Source organism: Chiloscyllium punctatum, chromosome 50 (genome assembly GCF_047496795.1).
Source record: "Chiloscyllium punctatum isolate Juve2018m chromosome 50, sChiPun1.3, whole genome shotgun sequence".
NCBI lineage: Eukaryota > Metazoa > Chordata > Chondrichthyes > Orectolobiformes > Hemiscylliidae > Chiloscyllium > Chiloscyllium punctatum.
The window spans coordinates 7,571,904-7,578,124 of NC_092788.1; the positions used below are offsets into that span (position 1 = coordinate 7,571,904).

Consider the following 6,221-nt stretch of genomic DNA (forward strand, 5'->3'; position numbering starts at 1 on the left):
TGCTCACAATGTGATGTGTCGTTCTCGGATTGTAATGCGACCTCTGGTTTTAGGGTGGAGAACATTCTTTGGGACCCTTCTTCTGCAAAACAGACACAGTGACTGAATTAATGCTGCACGGTTTGATGTGGAACACGGCCTGCTCAGCTTTGTGCATTTTCCCTGTAGTCAGGTGTGTTTCGTGTTCCGTGTAAACGTGAGAGTCGTCCTGTTTCGAGCAATGTGTGAAATCATTTAGCAAAGCAAGAATCGAAATTGTAGTAATGTCTAGCAGCTCATGGTTATTTGACCGAAGTGTCCAAGTGTCTCTGCTGTCATGATCGCGTTCGCCTCCCGCGCGGAAAATCGCAAACAGCTCTGCTGTTCCAAAGCGATTTGTGCTTTTACTGGAACCGAATGGAGACTATTATTTCATCGCTGTTGTGAAACAAAGTCCTGCGGTGACTCGACTCGTCGTTATTTGGTTTTCTGTCCAATGGGAAAATCGTTCCAATGAATTTCGGTGTCATATGTTATTGAATTTCTCCCATTTCCTTCATTTCCGTCCTGGAGACATCAGAAGGAAAAGGTAATCTAATCGAGACTGTGAATGGTGAAATTCACTTTTTATGGCCCGTTCTTATGATGTTCTTTCTATCTCTCTTTTCAGCATTGTCTGGAAAGTGGTGGTGCACTAACGCTGCAGTATGTTTGAAAGAGTAGTTTGGAATTGCCCTGTTGTTAGTTGTGAGATTACTTTATGACTCATGCCCTCGGACTGTGACACATTTAGCATTCATGCATCTCTCTGTCTGAAAATGCATTCGGCATGCCAGTTTTGTTTGTGTTCCGTGAAAAATGCTTTCTGTTTTGCGATTCGCTCAGCACATTACGAGTTAACAGGGTTTCTGAGGTAACTTCGAGCAGCAAAACTCCTCAATTGAGGTCTGGGAAAATTTCACGGAGTATGGTCAGTCGGGGCAAAATTAAGGAAGTTGTTCGTATCTGCAGTGTTTCACAATACGACCTTTCCCGTGAGCAGTCGAACAGACTAAACGATTGTGCCACAGACTGCGATGGAAAACTCCGCTAAAAAGTAATCCTTTACAGCCAGTGTTAGCAACAAGACGTTATGGGGGTACACGGCGTGGAAACAGATATTTAGGTGTATCTCATCCATGCTCACCACATAACCAAAATTAAACAAGTCCCGTTCACCAGCATTTGGCCCCAATCCCTCTAAACCCATCCTGTCCAGAAACTCATCCGATTACCTTTGCAATTTTCTGAGTGTAATAGCCTTCTCCACTTCCTCTGGGAGCTCATTCCATACACGCACAACCTTCTGTGTGGGAAATGTGCCTCAGGTCGTTTGTCACTTTCAGCCCACTCAACTTAAACCTATGCTCTCGAGTTTTCAACTCACCCCAATTTGGGTAAAACACAGAAATACTCAGTTTACAACCCTTCCATAAGATCGTATCGCAGCCGTTCCGCTGCAGGGAAAGTCGTCCCAGCTTATTCCACCTCGCCGTCCGGTCCAAACATTGACGAAATCATTGTCTATATATTGTCATCAATCTCACGGCGGCCGCGGCTGGTTTCTGTAGTGTAGTGGTCATCACGTTCGCCTAACACGCGAAAGGTCCCTAGTTCGCAACTGGGCCGAAACTGCTTTGTTCGTCAACTGCAGCCTTTTACATGGACAAGAACGGAGCTTTCTTGCTTGCTTTCCCATCTGCAAACCTGCCTTCGAATTTGCTTGAAAGAATCTGCTCTCGTAGTGAAATGTAAGGCAACTCCATTTAATTACTGTGTAAAGCATTATAAAGTTTTTCTCCAACCTGGTTCTGATGCATATGCCATTCTGTTTGAGAGTGTCCTTGCCGCGTTCTGATCCTTCCACGAAAAGCAGTACCGCATTTGCATTCCTTGCGCAGGCAGCCCGGTTCAAAGGCAGGGAAGAAGCTGCTGCGCTGGTGTCACAGCGCACCACGGATTCCTGAACTTGTCTGTCTGTCAAATGTACCCCAAAGTCGTCTCTGAAAGGCCTCATTTGGAAGCTGTCTGTCGTTATTCAACGCGCGAGAGTTGGTACCAGATTCCTGAATCATATTTTGGGGCAGTTCGCACGTTAGTGGCTCATTCAATCAGCAACAGCAATGAAATAATTTACACTCTCAGAGGAACCTTTGAACTTGTGCTTTCATAGCGCCGCTAATATTAAGGTGCGCCCCGAGATCTAAGCCATGTTGGAACTGAAACGGAGGAATCGACAGAGAGGCTACAGAATGACATCGCATCCATTTGGTTTTCTTTAAATCACTGACGAGCAGGAAAATGTAAAAGGGGAGAGCGAGTGGGGAAGTGAGGCGGTTGCAGCTCTGGTAAAAGTCCTTCTTTGTGATTCACTCCGCAAACAGGTGACTCAGAGGCGTGTGAGCTCTTCACATCGAGATCAAAAAGCACTCAAGGGCAGTTAGCACCTCTTCCGGAGTGGGGGTGGGGTGAGGTAATTACCTTTTGACTTCTGTTACTATGTTCAGAAACTGCCTTTTCGATTGACTTGAACAGAAACTGCATTTCCAATAAGCACCATGGAAGTTAGCAAAATTTATTGAATCGCTTCTCGTCGATTCCCGCACAGGTTTCCGACTCAGTTGGTATCCACGTGGCTCATGTCCAGGAGTGAACATCTCTGCAGCAAATTGCACGGTTAAAGTAAAAGGCACGGAAAGTGGCATCTCGAACCGGCCCCGAGGTCAGAGCATGCTCACAATGTGATCTGTCGTTCTCGGATTGTAATGCGACCTCCGGTTTTAGGGTGGAGAACATTCTTTGGGACCCTTCTTCTGCAAAACAGACACAGTGACTGAATAAATGCTGCACGGTTTGATGTGGAACACGGCCTGCTCAGCTTTGTGCATTTTCCCTGTAGTCAGGTGTGTTTCGTGTTCCGTGTAAACGTGAAAGTCGTCCTGTTTCGAGCAATGTGTGAAATCATTTAGCAAAGCAAGAATCGAAATTGTAGTAATGTCTAGCAGCTCATGGTCACTTGACCGAAGTGTCCAAGTGTCTCTGCTGTCATGATCGCGTTCGCCTCCCGCGCGGAAAATCGCAAACAGCTCTGCTGTTCCAAAGCGATTTGTGCTTTTACTGGAACCGAATGGAGACTATTATTTCATCGCTGTTGTGAAACAAAGTCCTGCGGTGACTCGACTCGTCGTTATTTGGTTTTCTGTCCAATGGGAAAATCGTTCCAATGAATTTCGGTGTCATATGTTATTGAATTTCTCCCATTTCCTTCATTTCCGTCCTGGATTCATCAGAAGGAAAAGGTAATCTAATCGAGACTGTGAATGGTGAAATTCACTTTTTATGGCCCGTTCTTATGATGTTCTTTCTATCTCTCTTTTCAGCATTGTCTGGAAAGTGGTGGTGCACTAACGCTGCAGTATGTTTGAAAGAGTAGTTTGGAATTGCCCTGTTTTTAGTTGTGAGATTACTTTATGACTCATGCCCTCGGACTGTGACACATTTAGCATTCATGCATCTCTCTGTCTGAACATGCATTCGGCATGCCAGTTTTGTTTGTGTTCCGTGAAAAATGCTTTCTGTTTTGCGATTCGCTCAGCACATTACGAGTTAACAGGGTTTCTGAGGTAACTTCGAGCAGCAAAACTCCTCAATTGAGGTCTGGGAAAATTTCACGGAGTATGGTCAGTCGGGGCAAAATTAAGGAAGTTGTTCGTATCTGCAGTGTTTCACAATACTACCTTTCCCGTGAGCAGTCGAACAGACTAAACGATTGTGCCACAGACTGCGATGGAAAACTCCGCTAAAACGTAATCCTTTACAGCCAGTGTTAGCAACAAGACGTTATGGGGGTACACGGCGTGGAAACAGATATTTAGGTGTATCTCATCCATGCTCACCACATAACCAAAATTAAACAAGTCCCGTTCCCCAGCATTTGGCCCCAATCCCTCTAAACCCATCCTGTCCAGAAACTCATCCGATTACCTTTGCAATTTTCTGAGTGTAATAGCCTCCTCCACTTCCTCTGGGAGCTCATTCCATACACGCACAACCTTCTGTGTGGGAAATGTGCCTCAGGTCGTTTGTCAATTTCAGCCCACTCACCTTAAACCTATGCTCTCGAGTTTTCAACTCACCCCAATTTGGGTAAAACACAGAAATACTCAGTTTACAACCCTTCCATAAGATCATATCGCAGCCGTTACGCAGGGAAAGTCGTCCCAGCTTATTCCACCTCGCCCTACGGTCCAAACATTGACGAAATCATTGTGTATATATTGTCATCAATTTCACGGCGACCACGGCTCGTTTCTGTAGTGTAGTGGTCATCACGTTCGCCTAACACGCGAAAGGTCCCTAGTTCGAAACTGGGCAGAAACTGCTTTGTTCGTCAACTGCAGCCTTTTACATGGACAAGAACGGAGCTTTCTTCCTTGCTTTCCCATCTGCAAACCTGCCTTCGAATTTGCTTGAAAGAATCTGCTCTCGTAGTGAAATGTAAGGCAACTCCATTTAATTACTGTGTAAAGCATTATAAAGTTTTTCTCCAACCTGGTTCTGATGCATATGCCATTCTGTTTGAGAGTGTCCTTGCCGCGTTCTGATCCTTCCACGAAAAGCAGTACCGCATTTGCATTCCTTGCGCAGGCGGCCCGGTTCAAAGGCAGGGAAGAAGCTGCTGCGCTGGTGTCACAGCGCACCACGGATTCCTGAACTTGTCTGTCTGTCAAATGTACCCCAAAGTCGTCTCTGAAAGGCCTCATTTGGAAGCTGTCTGTCGTTATTCAACGCGCGAGAGTTGGTACCAGATTCCTGAATCATATTTTGGGGCAGTTCGCACGTTAGTGGCTCATTCAATCAGCAACAGCAATGAAATAATTTACACTCTCAGAGGAACCTTTGAACTTGTGCTTTCATAGCGCCGCTAATATTAAGGTGCGCCCCGAGATCTAAGCCATGTTGGAACTGAAACGGAGGAATCGACAGAGAGGCTACAGAATGACATCGCATCCATTTGGTTTTCTTTAAATCACTGACGAGCAGGAAAATGTAAAAGGGGAGAGCGAGTGGGGAAGTGAGGCGGTTGCAGCTCTGGTAAAAGTCCTTCTTTGTGATTCACTCCGCAAACAGAGACTTGAAGGTGACTCAGAGGCGTGTGAGCTCTTCACATCGAGATCAAAAAGCACTCAAGGGCAGTTAGCACCTCTTCCGGAGTGGGGGTGGGGTGAGGTAATTACCTTTTGACTTCTGTTACTATGTTCAGAAACTGCCTTTTCGATTGACTTGAACAGAAACTGCATTTCCAATAAGCACCATGGAAGTTAGCAAAATTTATTGAATCGCTTCTCGTCGATTCCCGCACAGGTTTCCGACTCAGTTGGTATCCACGTGGCTCATGTCCAGGAGTGAACATCTCTGCAGCAAATTGCACGGTTAAAGTAAAAGGCACGGAAAGTGGCATCTCGAACCGGCCCCGAAATCAGAGCATGCTCACAATGTGATGTGTCGTTCTCGGATTGTAATGCGACCTCTGGTTTTAGGGTGGAGAACATTCTTTGGGACCCTTCTTCTGCAAAACAGACACAGTGACTGAATTAATGCTGCACGGTTTGATGTGGAACACGGCCTGCTCAGCTTTGTGCATTTTCCCTGTAGTCAGGTGTGTTTCGTGTTCCGTGTAAACGTGAGAGTCGTCCTGTTTCGAGCAATGTGTGAAATCATTTAGCAAAGCAAGAATCGAAATTGTAGTAATGTCTAGCAGCTCATGGTTATTTGACCGAAGTGTCCAAGTGTCTCTGCTGTCATGATCGCGTTCGCCTCCCGCGCGGAAAATCGCAAACAGCTCTGCTGTTCCAAAGCGATTTGTGCTTTTACTGGAACCGAATGGAGACTATTATTTCATCGCTGTTGTGAAACAAAGTCCTGCGGTGACTCGACTCGTCGTTATTTGGTTTTCTGTCCAATGGGAAAATCGTTCCAATGAATTTCGGTGTCATATGTTATTGAATTTCTCCCATTTCCTTCATTTCCGTCCTGGAGACATCAGAAGGAAAAGGTAATCTAATCGAGACTGTGAATGGTGAAATTCACTTTTTATGGCCCGTTCTTATGATGTTCTTTCTATCTCTCTTTTCAGCATTGTCTGGAAAGTGGTGGTGCACTAACGCTGCAGTATGTTTGAAAGAGTAGTTTGGAATTGCCCT

General features: G+C 45.6%; 1 non-coding gene across 1 annotated transcript; it reads left to right on the forward strand.

Annotated features, from left to right (window-relative positions):
• Positions 1-4,325: 4,325 nt before the first annotated feature.
• trnav-aac (transfer RNA valine (anticodon AAC)) lies at positions 4,326-4,398 on the forward strand. The gene has a single exon. It is a non-coding gene; the product is annotated as a tRNA-Val (tRNA).
• The last annotated feature ends 1,823 nt before the right edge of the window (positions 4,399-6,221 follow it).